The sequence below is a fragment of the Ovis aries genome, chromosome 8 (genome assembly GCF_016772045.2).
Source record: "Ovis aries strain OAR_USU_Benz2616 breed Rambouillet chromosome 8, ARS-UI_Ramb_v3.0, whole genome shotgun sequence".
NCBI lineage: Eukaryota > Metazoa > Chordata > Mammalia > Artiodactyla > Bovidae > Ovis > Ovis aries.
In genome coordinates this window covers 28,546,995-28,564,491 of record NC_056061.1, presented here as the reverse complement: position 1 = coordinate 28,564,491, position 17,497 = coordinate 28,546,995, and the positions used below count along the sequence as shown (strand labels likewise).

The 17,497-nt window shown below is 44.1% G+C and overlaps 1 protein-coding gene across 4 annotated transcripts in view; it reads left to right on the top strand.

The window, feature by feature from the left end:
• The window catches only part of ARMC2 (armadillo repeat containing 2), a 216,837-nt gene that overhangs the window by 57,680 nt on the left and 141,660 nt on the right, over window positions 1-17,497 (top strand). The gene's annotated exons all lie outside the window — the stretch shown is intronic.

The window sequence follows — 17,497 nt, the reverse complement described above, 5'->3', positions numbered from 1 at the left end:
CCAGTGAGTCAACTCTTCGCATGAGGTGGCCAAAGTACTGGAGCTTCAGCTTTAGCATCATTCCCTCCAAAGAAATACCAGGGCTGATCTCCTTCAGAATGGACTGGTTGGATCTCCTTGCAGTCGAAGGGACTCTCAAGAGTCTTCTCCAACACCACAGTTCAAAACCATCAATTGTTCGGTGCTCAGCTTTCTTCACAGTCCAACTCTCACATCTATACATACATGACCACAGGAAAAACCATAGCCTTGACTAGATGGACCTTAGTCAGAAAAGTAATGTCTCTGCTTTTGAATATGCTATCTAGGTTGGTCATAACTTTCCTTCCAAGGAGTAAGCGTCTTTTAATTTCATGGCTGCAGTCACCATCTGCGGTGATTTTGGAGCTGCAAAAAATAAAGTCTGACACTATTTCCACTGTTTCCCATCTACTTCCCATGAAGTGATGGGGCGGATGCCATGATCTTCGTTTTCTGAATGTTGAGCTTTAAGCCAACTTTTTCACTCTCCTCTTTCACTTTCATCAAGAGGCTTTTAGCTCCTCTTCACTTTCTGCCATAAGGGTGGTGTCATCTGCATATCTGAGGTTATTGATATTTCTCCCGGCAATCTTGATTCCAGCTTGTGTTTCTTCCAGTCCAGCGTTTCTCATGATGTACTCTGCATAGAAGTTAAATAAGCAGGGTGACAATATACAGCCTGACGTACTCCTTTTTCTATTTGGAACCAGTCTGTTGTTCCATGTCCAGTTCTAACTGTTGCTTCCTGACCTGCATATACGTTTCTCAAGAGGCAGGTTAGGTGGTCTGGTATTCCCATCTCTTTCAGAATTTTCCACAGTTTCTTGTGATCCACACAGTCAAAGGCTTTGACATAGTCAATAAAGCAGAAATAGATGTTTTTCTGGAACTCTCTTGCTTTTTCCATGATCCAGCGGATGTTGGCAATTTGATCTCTGGTTCCTCTGCCTTTTCTAAAACCAGCTTGAACATCAGGGAGTTCATGGTTCACGTATTGCTAAAGCCTGGCTTGGAGAATTTTGAGCATTACTTTACTAGCATGTGAGATGAGTGCAATTGTGCAGTAGTTTGAGCATTCTTTTGCATTGCCTTTCTTTGGGATTGGAATGAAAACTGACCTTTTCTAGTCCTGTGGCCACTGCTGAATTTTCCAAATTTGCTGGCATATTGAGTGCAGCACTTTCACAGCATCATCTTTCAGGATTTGAAACAGCTCAACTGGAATGACATTACCTCCACTAGCTTTGTTCATAGTGATGCTTTCTAAGGCCCACTTGACTTCATATTCCAAGATGTCTGGCTCTAGATTAGTGATCACATCATCATGATTATCTGGGTCGTGAAGATCTTTTTTGTACAGTTCTTCCGTGTATTCTTGCCACCTCTTCTTAATATCTTCTGCTTCTGTTAGATCCATACCATTTCTATCCTTTATCGAGCCCATCTTTGCATGAAATGTTCCCTTGGTATCTCTAATTTTCTTGAAGAGATCTCGAGTCTTTCTCACTCTGTTCTTTTCCTCTATTTCTTTGCATTGATCATTGAAGAAGGCTTTCTTATCTCTTCTTGGTATTCTTTGGAACTCTGCATTCAGATGCTTATATCTTTCCTTTCCTCCTTTGCTTTTTGCCTCTCTTCTTTTCACAGCTATTTGTAAGGCCTCCCCAGACAGCCATTTTGCTTTTTTGCATTTCTTTTCCATGGGGATGGTCTTGATCCCTGTCTCCTGTACAGTGTCATGAACCTCATTCCATAGTGCATCAGGCACTCTGTCTATCAGATCTAGGCCCTTTAATCTATTTCTCACTTCCACTGTATAATCATAAAGGATTTTATTTAGGTCATACCTGAATGGTCTAGCGGTTTTCCCTACTTTCTTCAATTTGAGTCTGAATTTAGTAATAGGGAGTTCATGATCTGAGCCACAGTCAGCTCCTGGTCTTGTTTTTGTTGACTGTATAGAGCTTCTCCATCTTTGGCTGCAAAGAATATAATCAATCTGATTTCAGTGTTGACCATCTGGTGATGTCCCTGTGTAGAGTCTTCTCTTGTGTTGTTGGAAGAGGGTGTTTGCTCTGACCAGTTCATTTTCTTGGCAAAACTCTATTTGTCTTTGCCCTGCTTCATTCCGCATTCCAAGGCCAAGTTTGCCTGTTACTCCAGGTGTTTCTTGACTTCCTACTTTTGCATTCCAGTCCCCTATAATGGAAAGGACATCTTTACTGGGTGTTAGTTCTAAAAGGTCTTGTAGGTCTTCATAAAACCGTTCAACTTCAGCTTCTTCAGCATTACTGGTTGGGCATAGACTTGGATAACTGTGATATTGAATGGTTTGCCTTGGAGACGAACAGAGATCATTCTGTCATTTTTGAGATTACATCCAAGTACTGCATTTCGGACTCTTTTGTTGACCATAATGGCTACTCCATTTCTTCTGAGGGATTCCTGCCCACAGTAGTAGATATAATGGTCATCTGAGTTAAATTCACCCATTCCAGTCCATTTTAGTTCGCTGATTCCTAGAATGTCGACGTTCACCCTTGCCATCTCTTGTTTGACCACTTCCAATTTGCCTTGTTTCATGGACCTGACATTCCAGGTTCCTATGCAATATTGCTCTTTACAGCATCGGATCTTGCTTCTATCACCAGTCACATCCACAACTGGGTATTGTTTTTGCTTTGGCTTCATCCCTTCATTCTTTCTGGAGTTATTCCTCCACTGGTCTCCAGTAGCATATTGGGCACCTAATGACCTGGGGAGTTCCTCTTTTGGTATCCTATCATTTTGCCTTTTCATATTGTTCACGGGGTTCTCAAGGCAAGAATACTGAAGTGGCTTGCCATTCCCTTCTGTAATGTATAATAAAAATATGCAAATAAAATCAGTTGGTATAAAGGAGAATTGGCTTCCCAGGTGGTGCTAGTGGTATAAAAACAAACAAACAAACAGAAAAAAACCTGCCTGCCAAGGCAGGAGACATGAGAGATGTGGTTCGATCCCTGGGTGGGGAGGATCCCCTGGAGGAGGAAATGGCAACCCACTCCAGTATTCTTGCCTGGAGAATCCCATGGACAGAGGAGCCCGGGAGACAGTGGTCCGTAGGATTGCAGAGTCGAACACAACTGAAGTGACTAAGCACACACACATACCTGTGACCCAAGATACTTCAGCTCCAGAGCTAGGACCCCTGGCATGCCAGTCAGGGCGGTGCACGTCTCCCCACGTTCCTCTCCTCTCCCTCTTTGCTTGCTTTGGCCTCCTCAAATGCAAACTGACTCACTAGGATAGATGCCCCTTTCTCTTCCAGCCATCCGTGCATCCCTCCAGGTGGGAATGCAGCCCTCTAGGGAGAAGTGACTCTGTCCACACTGCCACCCAGCCCTCACCAGGCACTGTCTCCACAGTCTTCCTCTCCAGCTGCCTGGCATCTGGCGTGGGGGTGTGGGGACTACACAGCCCGAGGCCTCTCCCTGGAGCCTAGTCAGCACTCACATCCCTGTCCAGCAGGAGGAAGTGGGGCCCGTTATTGCCACCACCTGAGAACGTGCTCCTCCCGTGGAGCATGCGTGTCCCTGTGCACTGCCGTTACGTGTGTGTGTGTTTACAAATGTTAGGGAAGGGAGATATCATTTTAGGCCATTTCATTTGCAGAATTTTCTGGACTGGGCATTCCCTTGTGTTTAATTAAGACAAAGAAAAGCTGTTTTGTATCATCTGGATGAGAAAATGTAAGCAACTTGACTTCACTATAAGAACAGATGAAAATCTCTAGTGAGTGTGTCACACTGCCTGGCCTTTTATTAGCTCACTTCTGTGCATATTCAACCAAACAGATCTGGCCACAGGTAGCATTGTTTGATTACACCAGCTTTTGGAACTGGTAGCTGTAGCTCATGAGATACTTTTTGAAAGCAACTTTGTTTAACTGAAAAAGTAAATAAATAACCTATGTCTGTACTAATGGAGTAATATCTGTAAACCAGAGAGAACACGCAAGGCAAAAAGGTAAAGGCAGGATGTCCTCTCCTTTATGATTTTCAGCCTGAAAACCTCAGTAGCTTTGGCTCTTGCTGTAAAGCTTCATGTGTTCCACCCAGCACAGTGCTGGGGGCCTTGCCCTTGCGCAGCCCTGTTGCAGGCCACTGAATGAGTAGAAAGCACCAAAGCTGGACTCTGAGGGCCGTGTAGGATGTAGGAAACCGGTACCAAGGGAAAGGGACAAGGTGTGTTTGGGGCTCCTGAAGAGGTGGTCTGTCCAGAGCAGAGTGGCGTAAGGGAGGCCTGGGAGGTGAGATTCCAAGGCTGTGGTCACGGGCCTCGAATATCAGGCTGCCGAGTGTGGACCTGGAGTAACACAGAGCAGGAGGTCTGTGCGTGGGAAGGAGATGAGATCAGAGCAGCAGAAAGAAACGAGACAGTAAATGGATAAAGACCAAAAAACCGAAATGTGATGGGAGGGGAGTGTATCTGGGGTACGGTCAGATGGCGGATTCAGATCTCACACACAGCAGCCCCAAATAAGAGATGCTGCTGTAGTTATTAGACTTTAGACTGATTATAAAGGAGCTAAAGGAGCGAGATCCAGAAGTGGATGTGAAAGGGATAAAAAAAGCTCCTCCATAGCATAGGGGCTAATGATGCTTAGAGGAAATTACTGAAGTGTTGCGATTTTTTTTAAAGTTTTCTTTGTGTTATTTCTTACATATATGTATACACATATGTATATGTTTATCACTGCACAGCTGACATTGAGACATTGACCTCACAAGTGTTTGTGCAGTGGCTGCTGTGTGTCAGGTATATTCTGGGTGGTGAAGAAAATACCAGTAGGGGCCTGCTTTTTGGTGATCCCCGTGTCCAGATAGTAGTATTCTGATGCCCTATTCTTCTACAAAACTCTGAACTGAACCCATGTGTTCAGTTCAAACTGTCAGATGCTTGATGTTAGTAGCATTTTGAGAAGGTTGAGAGAATGATTGTTGATATTCAAAGGGGCCAGCACCACTTTCCACCAAGTGAAAGTATTAACACTCCCAGAATGGCAAAACAAGAGACAAGAGTTTGTCTGAAAAATCATAAGCATAAAGAAAGTTAATCTGTGTGTGATCACTAAATTCCAGAATGCTAGACTTTTGAGAGAGCTCCTTAAAACTTGGAAAAAGAGAAATACAGACCGGCTGAAAGGTTAGCCCCACCTAGATTCCAGCAGCAAATTACATCACCCAAGGAGGTGGCACAGATGAAATAGGGGTTTGATGTTAATCTCAGAGGGTTATCAGAAGATGTTAGGGTTCATTTCTGACTGGTGTGTGTTCGTCGCTCAGTCATGTCAGACTCTTTGTGACCCCATGGACTGTAGCCCGCCAGGCTCCTCTGTCCATGGGATTCTCCAGACCAGACTACTGGAGTGGGTTGCCACTTTCTCTCCAGGGTATCTTTATGACCCAGGGATCGAATCTGGGTGTCCCGCATTGCAGGCAGATTCTTTAACGTCTGAGTCACCAGACATTAATGTCTGGCCGGACTTGTAAGGGCCAACAATTAGGAAAGAACTGAGGATAATTCCTGGAGTCCCTCCATCAGAAAGTTTGTTGTGGTTTCCATCGTGCCCCCTTTCTGGGCACCAGGGAAGGGTCTCTTGTATGTGTCATAATCACAGACAGGCCTCAATCCCCCAGTGACTCATTTGTCCTCTTGTGTCTTGAGGACACAGTAATTGAAGAAAATCTCAAGGTACTCATATTTATAGCTAAGTACTTTGTAAGTATATAACATAAATAACTATTGGGCTTCCCAAGTGGCTCAGTGATAAAGAACCCACCTGCCAATGTAGGAGACTAGGGTTCAGTCCCTGGGTTGGAATGATCCCCTGGAGAAGGAAATGGTTACCCACTCTAGTATTCTTGCGTGGAGAATCCCATGGACAGAGGAACCTGGTGAAAATGGGGTCAGCAGAAGAGTCAGACATGACTTGGTGACTAAATAACAGTGTAACTATTGAACCCAGATTGACTTAAAGTAATGTTCCTATTTTTATGGATTCCTTTGTATTTCCAATCTTTTCTTTATAGCCTTTTATTCTTTAATTTTGAGTTTAATCCTTAGAGAAATATGTTCTTTCCCTGCTTCAAATTTCACGTTTTTGGGATAGGAACTGTCCCGCATGCCCCCGCTCCACCCCAGATAACATAATTTCTTTCCCTCCTCTTACACCTGGTTTCTCTGACCCCTAAGTTCTAATATTGCCCCTTTCTTGCTCTGTACACCTCCAGTTTCCCATCCTTCCTTTTCCTAAGTGGAAGTTTCTCAGAAAGGTCAGTCCTCCCACCCTTTTTCAGTCCCTTTCTTCCGCTTTGGCTCTGAAGTATGGGGAAAAGGAAAGTGAATTAAACAGAGATTGATCCTGGGTGGCTCAGAAAATGATACTTTTATTATCAGAAATTCGAGCTTTCTCTGTGATCCAGCGAATGTTGGCAATTTGATCTCTGGTTCCTCTACCTTTTCTAAACCCAGCTTGGACAACTGGAAATTCTTTGTTCATGTAATGCTGAAGCCTAGCATGCAGGATTTTGAGCATAACTGTACTAGCAGTGGAGATGAGTGTAATTGTCCAGTGGTTTGAACATTCTTTAGTATTGCCCTTCCTGGGAATTTGAATGAAAACTAACCTTTTCCAGTCCTGTGGCCACTGCTGGGTTTTCCAAATTTGCAGACATTGAGTATAGAACTTTATTTTTTTTAATTTTATTTTTAATTTTAAAATCTTTAATTCTTACATGTGTTCCCAAACATGAACCCCCCTCCCACCTCCCTCCCCATAACATCTCTGTGGGTCATCCCCATGCACCAGCCCCAAACATGCTGTATCCTGCGTCAGACATAGACTGGCAATTCAATTCTTACATGATAGTATACATGTTAGAATGCCATTCTCCCAAATCATCCCACCCTCTCCCTCTCCCTCTGAGTCCAAAAGTCCGTTATACACAGCTGTGTCTTTTTTCCTGTCTTGCATTCAGGGTCGTCATTGCCATCTTTCTAAATTCCATATATATGTGTTAGTATACTGTATTGGTGTTTTTCTTTCTGGCTTACTTCACTCTGTATAATAGGCTCCAGTTATAGCACCATCTCTTAGGATTTGAAATAGCTCAGCTGGAATTCCGTACCTCCGCTAGCTTTATTGGCAACAGTGCTTCCTAAGGCCCACGTGACTTCTCACTTCGTTGTAGTTATCTGGGTCACTAAGGTCTTTTTTGTACAGTTCTTTTGTGTATTCTTTCCATCTCTTCTTGATCTTTTCTGCTTCTATTAGGTCTTTGCCGTTTCTATCCTTTATTGTGCCCATCTTGGACTGAATGTTTCTTTGATATTTCCAGTTTTCTTGGAAGAGATGTCTAGTCTTACCCTTTCTGCTGTTTTCCTTTATTTCTTTGCATTGTTCATTGCAGAAGGCCTTCTTGTCTCTCCTTGCTATTCTCTGGAATTCTGCATTCAGTTGGGTGTGCCTTTCCCTATCCCCCTTGCTTTTCGATTCTCTGTAAAGCCCCCTTGACTTCTTGCATTTCTTTTTCTTTGGGATGGTATTGTTTGCTGCCTACTGTGCAGTATTATGGACCTTGTCCATAATTCTCCAGGCACTCTGTTTACTAGATCTAATCCCTCGAATCTACTTGTTACCTCCACTGTATGTTCATAGGGGATTTGATTTAAGTCATACCTGACTGGCCTAGTGGTTTCCCCAGCTTTCTTTAGTTTAAGCCTGAATTTTACTATGAGGAGCTGATGATGTGAGCCACAGTTAGCTCCCGGTCTTGTTTTTGCTGACTGTATAGAGCTTCTCCATCTTTGGCTGCAAAGAATATAATCAATCTGATTTCCGTGTTGACCATCTGGTGATGTCCACGTGTAGAGTCATTTCTTGTGTTGTTGGAAGAGGGTGTTTGCTATGACTAGTGCGTTCTCTTGGCAGAATTCTATTAGCCTTTGCCCTGCCTCATTTTGTACTACAAGGTCAAACTTGCCTGTTACTCCATGTATCTCTTGACTTCCTACTTTAGCATTCCAATCCCCTGTGATAAATAGGACATCTTTTTTGGTGTTTGTTCTAGGAGGTCTTCCAGGTCTTCATAGAACTGATTAACTTCAGCTTCTTCGGCAGCAGTGTTTGGGGCATAGGCTTGGATTACTGTGATATTGAATGGTTTCCCTTGGAAAGGAACAGGGATCATTCTGTCATTTTTGAGGTTGCATCCAAGTACTGCATTTTGGACTCTTGTTGATTATGAGGGCTACTCCATTTCTTCTAAGGGATTCTTGCTCACGATAGTAGACATGATGGTCATCTGAATTAAATTCACCCGTTCCTGTCCGTTTTAGTTCACTGCTTCCTCAGGTGTTCATGTTTACTCTTGCCATCTCCTGCTTGACCATGTCCAGTTGACCGTGCTTCATGGACCTAACTTTCCAGGTTCCTATGCAATATGGTTCTTTGCAGCACCAGATTTTACTTTCAGACACATCCACAAGTGAGTGTCGTTTCCACTTTGGCCCAGCCGCTTCATTTTTCTGGAGCTATTAGCAGTTGCCCTCCTCCCTTCCACAGTAGCATATTGGACACATTCTGACCTTGAGGGTGGGAGGGGCTCATCTTTTGGTATCATATCGTTTTGCCTTTTTATACAGTTCATGGGATTCTCACAGCTAGTATACTCAAGTGGTTTGCCGTTCCCTCCTCCAGTGGATCACGTTTTGTCAGAACTCTCCACTGTGACTGGTCCATCTCGGGTGGCCCTGCATGGCATGGCTCATAGCTTCACTAAGTTATGTAAGCCTCTTCACCATGACAAGGCAGTGATCCATGAAGGGCATCACTATGGGCATTAGTAGGAAACTGATATGGGTATAATGCAATTAGCTATTTTACTTATTTGCATATTGTTTTTGTGATTGGGTGAAACTTTTTTTTGTCACAGTCTTTGGTTTGGTTATTAGGCTTGCCAATTTTTTAATTATTTATTTATATTTTTGGCTGCTGTAGGTCTTCGTTGGGCTTCCCAGGTGGCTCAGTGGTAAAAAATCTGCCTACCAATGCAGGAGATGCAGGTTCGATCCCCTGGGTCAGGAAGATCCCCTGGAGTAGGAAATGGCAACCCAGTCCAGTATTTCTTGCCTGTGAACTTCCATGGACAGAGGAGCCTGGTGGGCTACAGTCCATGGGGTCGCAAAAGAGTCAGGCATGACTGAGGGACTGAGCAGGAGCACGAGGTCTTCGTTACTCTGTGCAGGCTTTCTCTAGTTGCAGTGAACGGGGAGTCCTCTCCAGTTGTGGTTTGTGGGTTTCTTATTTTGGTGGCTTCTCTTTTTGTGGAGCAAAGGCTCTAGGCGCTCAGGCTTAGGTGCTCCTTGGTATGTGAAATCTTCCTGGACTGGGGATTGAATCTGTGTCCCCTGCATTGGCAGGCAAACTCTTGACCACTAGGGAAGTCCTTTGCTAATTGTTTGATGATATATTTGTTTGTGGGAAGGGGAGCTACTTCTGCTTATGAGGTTTCCTTCCTATAAAGGAATACCCAGTAGTGTAACTGATCACTCACTCAGCCATCTGGCCTGAGAGAGCGGGTAGTCAGAGCCTACCCTTCCCTTTCCTGGGAAGGGACTACATTTAAACAACTTGTGTTCCCCTTTGATTCTCCACTGGTGGCACATCTAAAGATCTGGGGAGAGTCAGGGATCCCAAACATCTAACGGCCTTTGAATTTGGAAATGAAGAGAGACTAAGATAGATGGGGAGGAAAGTTGAAGGCTGTAGTCTATAGCTGAGGAGGGAGTGCTTTCTAACCCTGAGCCCCTGAATCAGATTTGCCCACCTGGTCACAGGCCACCCCTGCCATGGTGGAGCAGGGCAGAACACCTGTGCTCGCCAAGCAGGAAGTGAGGTGACCAGGAGATTATGCTAAGGGATGTCTCCTCACAGGGAAGGAACATCAAGTGTGGGAAATAAGTATTCCTGCACCACCTGCTTCTGGGGAGAACCTTTGCTTTTCAATTGCTGTCATATTTGCTCAGTCTCAGCTCTTCATTGTAGACATTGTTAGCTGTGGCAATAAACAAATGTCACTAACTTTAACAGCTAATTCTGAAAATCAGTGTTATTACTCTGTAGTTCTTAAAGCGTTCTTTTTGCACTCATTTTCCTTGTTTTACTGCTCTGAAATTCTATGTAGCTTCAGTTCAGTTCAGTTGCTCAGTCATGTCTGACTCTTTGCGACCCCATGAATCGCAGCACACCAGGCCTCCCTGTCCATCACCAATTCCCGGAGTTCCCTCAGACTCACGTCCATCAAGTCAGTGATGCCATCCAGCCATCTCATCCTCTGTCATGCCCTTCTACTCCTGCCCCCAATCCCTCCCAGCATCAGAGTCTTTCCCAATGAGTCAACTCTTTGCATGAGGTGGCCAAAGTACTAGAGTTTCAGCTTTAGCATCATTCCCTCCAAAGAAATCCCAGAGCTGATCTCCTTTAGGATGGACTGGTTGGATCTCCTTGCAGTCCAAGGGACTCTCAAGAGTCTTCTCCAACACCACAGTTCAAAAGCATCAATTCTTTGGTGCTCAGCCTTCTTCACAGTCCAACTCTCACATCCATACATGACTACTGGAAAACCATAGCCTTGACTAGATGGACCTTAGTCAGAAAAGTAATGTCTCTGCTTTTGAATATGCTATCTAGGTTGGTCATAACTTTTCTTCTAAGGAGTAAGCGTATATAGTTTAGAGACGTTCAAATTTCTGCTGAACTGTTATATATAATAGCCACAACTGGAAGAATCAGCTGCCTACTCGTTTTATCAAGGTAACTGACATAGTGGTGGTGAATGGAGAAATAATAATAAACATAGGCAGACATTAAGTAGAGTCTCAAAATAGGAGGGCGCTAAGATTTGAGGAGGGCAGAATCATTGCCTGCTGAAGTGGGACCCCTCTGGTAGGAATGTGCCATCCAGGCTCCACAGCCAGGCACTAAGTGGTACTGAGGATGTGAACTAGTATTACTTTCACATACATGTATCTTAACTCCAGTGAAAGGCTTAGGAACGTCTGGGACTAGCAGTTTCATATGTATAGTGGCATCTTGTAATTGGTTTCTTTTATCTCAGCCAGAACTGTACTATTCATATTAATATATGAGACAATATGAAACTCCTTGGGTTACCACAGAGGCTCTGGTTTTGGCATATATGTGGTCTCAGTTGGGCACAAATCCAGAAAATGAATATGCTCTCATTAATAGAGGGAGATGGTTTTGCTGAGGTTGGAAAAATGGTGTGGCTTTGGTCTTCAATCATTTGACACTGTTTGTGGTCTCTGGCGGCTGTGTTTATTCTTTCACGTCATCAGCGGGAAGCGAACCATTTTGCAGTTGGCAGTCAAGTTGAGATAAAGCTCTAGGGATTTTGGTCATGGATATTCCAGATGATTGGGCAATAAAATGAATGCTTTTAGGAGACAGCGAATGGAGCAGGGGAGACAACAGATGAGGAGTCGGTGGGGTCCTGGAAGCCCACCTATCTGGAGCTGGTGGCCTTCCTGAGCTTCAGTTTCCTCATCTGAAAAGTGAGGCTCAGAATACCTTTGCTGTCCACAAATTTAGGGAGCAAACAAGATCAAGCTCACAAGATAGCTTTATTAAAAACAAAGTAAGCTGCTCAAAAAAAAATTTTTTTTTTTTCGCAACAGCACTCAATATATAAAAATAAAATGAATCTTGATGTCAGTTTTGGTAAAGGAAGCTTAATAACTTTCAGACAGTTAGTGGTACAATTTTCAATTGCATTATGGTCCAACGTTTTCTTTGCAATTGGGAAAATAGTTCTCCAAGGAACAATGCCGTGACTGATGGTGAAGTTCCTGGGCTAGCCAAAGAGGCTGTTCAGTTTCTGATGCACCTAAATGGGAATTCTGTGGTGGGCTGTGAGCTACAAGCCCCTCTAATCTGGGCCAGCTCTGATGGCTGAATGCCTCCTGGGACAGAATCCGGTGAGTTTCCTGGGGACTGAGGACTCTGATGGCGGGAGAGTGCAAAGGGAAGAGGGAAGTCATCCGCTGGTGAAATGAGTGTTCTGTGCAGGCTCAGGGGGACCAACCAGCCCTCCCCACGTGCGGCCACCCTGGTGCAGTAGAGAATGCTGGGAGTGGGGCCATAGCTACTGACCCTGTGTTAATCATTCTTAAGTTCAGTGATCTAAATCAGGAGGGACTCACGCTTTAAGGCAGAGATTTCAATGTGTTTGCTAAGGTTTTTCAAATAATAATTGGAAACATAATTTGAAATTGATAATAAAGTACCTAAATTGATTTTTTTAAGTGCTAAATCTTTTGAATTCTAATTTTGCTTTACTAAAATGCTGTTTGAGCCCTTATAAATTATCTGATCACTACCTGTTACAATTTTTCCTTTTAAAATGGGTCTCCCATTGTTGACTGACAGTGAGAACTTTGAGACCCAACTAATTCAATGTGAGATGGGATAGCTTTGCCAAACTCACCAGGTGTTTTACCTGGAGATGCTGATTGAGGGTGGGGCCCAGTCTTAAAATGATCAAGGAATCTGGGGAAACCCAAGGCTTCCCAGGTGGCTCAGTGGTAAAGAATCTGCCTGCCAATGCAGGAGCTACAATCAATGGGTTGGGAAGATTGCCTGGAGTAGGAAATGGCAACTCGATCCAGTATTCTTGCCTGGAGAATCCCATGGACAGAGGAGCCTGGTGGGCTACAGTCCAGGGGGCTGCCAAGAGTTGGACACGACTGAGCGACTAACACAACACACACACACCGAGGAAAAGCTGCCTTGGAAAAGTGAGCACCACAAAGTTGTGGAGTGCGGCTCAGTCACTTCAGCAGTAGATTTGCAACCAAAATCAGGCTAGAACGGTTCTTCCCTGATATATACCAAACATTCAGATCCCCTTTTGTCCCAGACATCAAATAAAAACTGCTGATTACTAAGGACACTTACATTTTTATCCATCCTTTTTGTGGATTGCCAGTTTCGTATTCTTCTCCTTTTTCTTCTTCCCACTGGCTGCCTTCTGACTCAGCACGTCTGTCCCAAGGGGCTGCACATTAAGAGATGGGAAAAGGAATAATTGAAACTCTTGTTTTTCAGTTTACTGTTTCTTGATGAGATGACCGTTAAGAGGTTGGGAATTGTTCCAGTAAGCCCTTTAGATTCTAAGCAAGCATCTATGTATGCAGCTAACTTTAACTTTGGGTTTTTTGTTTGTTTGTTTGTTTGTTTTGGTCATAAAGTATTTGAGATGGTTTAAAAGATTATATACAATAAAATAGAAAAATACATCACTAAGTGGAATTAAGAACAATATAAACTAGAATAGAAACTTAAAGAAATGGATGTATTTCTCCAAGCAGGGAGCTTGGACTTTGAACTCCTGCTCTGTGGGGCAGGCCCAGTGTGTGGGCTTTCCTGGGGAGGGGGTTGGAAAACAGACTCAGCTGCAGAACACACATCCCGTTAACAATTTCCGCAAATATATCTCTGTTAAAAGTTGGAGCGAGGTTGAGAGTTAAGTGGGCTGACTTGGAATTTGCCTTTCGTGTTACCACAGTATTTAGCTAGACTCTCCTCCCACCGCCCTCTTTATGTTTTTCCCAGAAGAAGCCACTTGTCTGTGTGCTGTATTCAGTCCCAGCCCCACCCACAGTGAGACCCTTGGCTCACAGCCAGCTCCTCAAAATGGGGGGCTTTCATTGCTGCATCTGCTGGGTGACCTCCTCCTGATCCTCCTCCCTGGGGGGGGTTTAAGTTCTGGTTTACCACCAGGCCTCTGCTAATCCCAGAACTTTCTTGCCAGAGGCTTCTTAAAGGGGAAAAGCCTCCTTTTCCATCTCCTGTCTCCCTTGTCCCTTCATTTTCTTCCCCCTTTTCTTCTTTCTCCTCCTCATCCCCTCTTCCTTTCTCCTCCTGTGTATCATCCAGCCAGTATTTATGAGCATATTTATTGTCCTCCAGATAGAAAGAGGAATAAGAAACTGTTTGGACCCTAGAGGAGCTCACAGTGGGAGAGAAAGTGTCTGATACAAGTTGTAAGGGGTCTAGGTGTGAAACAGGTGTGAACAGGAAGGTTTGTTTACCTAGGAAGGGGAACAGTCAGCCACTGAAAAGCCTTCAACAGAGGAGAAGTGAGCCTGAGCTGGGTTCAGAATCCCGAGCAAGAGATGAACAAATTGGAGAAGGAGCGGAGGAGAGTGTTGGAGGAGGATATTCTGCAGAGGCAGTGGTTCATTCAGAGGCTTGGAACTGTGGAAGGATCGGGAGGTTGTGTGCGGTGCAGAGTCTGAAAGATGACCCATGTGCAGGGAAAGGGAGAAAGGGAGATGAAGGAGATGAGCCTGGTGGGGTGAGCCGTGCTTTCCAGAGCAAAGAGCCTTTTGGATATGGATTTCGCCCAGTAGGCCACTGGAAATCAGAGGAAGTCTGAACAGGGAAGGCTGAGTTTCAGGATGCTTCCCCTGACAGCAGAGAGAGGCTGTGGGGAGGTGAGCTGACCAGGGTAGAGAGTGGAAGGAGCCCAGTCAGGGTGTGCAGACTTTGGGAAAGAGATGAAGTAGGCTTAAACAGAACCAGCAACCCTGGAGGTGGGAAGAAGAGGTGGAACCGGTGACCAGTCAGGTGTTGAAACGAAGGGGAGAGAGGAGTTAAGAGCCCAGGAGGGAGCTGCTGTCATGGAAATGAAATGAAATGAATGAAATGAAAAGGGAATACACTAGGGCCCCTCAAGGAAGTCTGTTTGTCTTTCATCAGTTATTTTTTTTTATTTCTTTGCTCCTTTTTGTTGTTGAGTCACTAAGTCATGTCCAACTCTTTGGAGTGTTGGACCCCATGGACTGCAGCATGCTAGGCTTCCCTGTTATTCACTATCTCCTGAAGTTTGCTCAAATTCGTGTCCATTGAGTCAATGATGCCAGTCTCATCCTCTGTCTCCCCTATTTCCTCCTGCCCTCAATCTTTCCCAGCATCAGGGTGTTTTCTAATGAGTCGTCTCTTTGTATCAGGTGGCCAAAGTATTGGAACTTCAGCTTCAACAGCAGTCCTTCCAATGAATATTCAGGGTTGATTTCCTTTAGAATTGGTTGGTTTGATGATCTTGCAGTCCAAGGGACTCTCAAGAGTCTTCTCCAGCACCACAATTTGAAGCATCAATTCTTTGATGCTCATTAATCATCTTAAAATCCATCTCCCTCAGAGGTACTGTCTGATTCATTCAGGTTTTCTGGATCCCAACCTTTCTATGTATACCAGTGGTACCTTTGTAGATACTAATCCAGTAATCCATTCCATCAACAAGTGTTTATTGAGGACCCACTGTGTACTCTTGAGAGTCACTTGGACTGCAAAGAGATCAAATTAGTCAATCCTAAAGGAAATCAGTCCTGAATATTCACTGGAAGGACTGATGCTGAAGCTGAAGCTCCAATACTTTGGCCATCTGATGCAAAGAACTAATTCATTGGAAAAGACCCTTATGCTGGGAATGATTGAAGGCAGGAGGAGAATGGGATGACAGAGGATGAGCTGGTTGGATGGCATCACCGACTCAGTAAACATGAGTTTGAGCAAGCTCCAGGAGTTGGTGATGGACAGGGAAGCTTGATATGCTGCAGTCCATGGGGTCGCGAAGAGTTGGACACAACTGAGCAACTGAACTGACTGACTGTGTACCAGGCACTAGAGTTGGACCTGAGGGCACAATGGTGAAAAGACAAAATGTGTACCTTCACTGAAGCTTCTAATATAAAGAAATAGAGAAACAATAAAACACAATATTAGGTAACCTAAAATAAAGCAGTTTGTCAGGGTATGTGGTATGAGATGAAGTTTGAGGGGTTGGCCAGAGTCAGGCCATACAGGGCCTTGTAGACGAAAGTCAGGAAACAGAATCGTATGGTAGGAGCAATGGGCAAAAAGCCAGTAGGGCTTAGGGAAACAGAAAGCAGAAAGGCAGGGTTCTGGAATATTTCTGAGTTTTGTGACTTAAGCAGCTGTGTTGATGGTAGTGTCATAAACTGAGGCGTCACTGCCATGTATTTCTCAAGTGCATGGTGTATGTTTCATGTATGTGATTCTAGTAGCATCACAACCAAGAACTCTGGAACCATTCCAGGTATCATATCGTGCTCAACTCCTTGCACTCCATACAGTGTGATCCAGGCAGTAGATACTGATTTAAAATCAGGTGATGTCACATCTTGATTTGGGCTATTTGTAAAAGTTATGTGTTTGGGGCAAAAGAACCTTGAACTGTCTTGACTTTTCCTAATGAACTGAGGAAAAAGGTTGAAAGGGAGAGGGAAAAAAAAAAAAAAAAAACTGAATTTGAATCGAGAAAATAAAAGCTCCTAAGAAAGCTCTGGTCCCTCCTGCTGCGGGGAGTGAGAAGATGACAACAGATTGAGGTACCGGATCTGTGAAGCCTCGGGGAGTCCAGGGAAGGGGGTGTTTGTGTGCACAGTGGGTGGGATCAGTGCTGCACGATCTTGCTGCAGTCTCTGCCTGTCTGGTTCTGGCCAGGATTCACGTGAGCGTCTGTGCTCTTTAATGAAGGAGTGGAGAAGCTTGCGAGTCATCCTTTGGGTTGACATAAACCAGAAGTGCTCCAGTGCCTGGGCTGTCTCTGAAGAGGGTGGACAGGTTAGAGTCGGGGACAGATGATGGGAATTTTCCATTTTATGGCAGTGATGGCTTGGAATGCCTCGAATGGCTTGTTAACCTTCCTTAGCTTAAGAGACTACATTGGTAGGTCAAGTGGAATGCTAGAATAGTTTGTTTCCCCTGCAGTGTTTTGGATACTGAACCTTTCAGGGAAGAATTGACTGAATCACTGTATAATTGAATCAACTACAAACGACTTGCACACATTTGTTTGAAGTATTATGTTTATGTTTTCTGCTTTAGAGAGAACATGATTGGTTATATTTTTTTAAAAAATTTTTGTTGTTGCAATTTGTTGTAAAGGAAAACTAATCAAACATACATGTCATCTTAATAAGTGTTAAAGTTTATTTGTTATGGCTGTAATGATGCTTTTTATTTACATAATCCTCTACAGTGTACAAAAACCGTGTTACCTTTTTTTCCACCTGTTACACGCAACCTTGGCTGGTGAGCAGAGTTTGTAATCCCCTTTTCACAGACAAGGAACGGGGTTGAAGAATGACTGCCTCAGTCACGTATTTAGGAAGATTTGGGAGATTTGGAACTTGACTATCCATCATTTGAGTCTAAGGCTAGTGATCTCCCTCCTGCATTTTGGATGTGAAGACCCGTAACAAAGGCGGGGATGGAACCTGTGATTTTTGAACTCCTGTTAATTAATCGGCACTGGCAATGCCAGCCACACATCTCATCTCATTGAATCCTAACAATGCCAGGGCAACTGTCACCATCCCCATT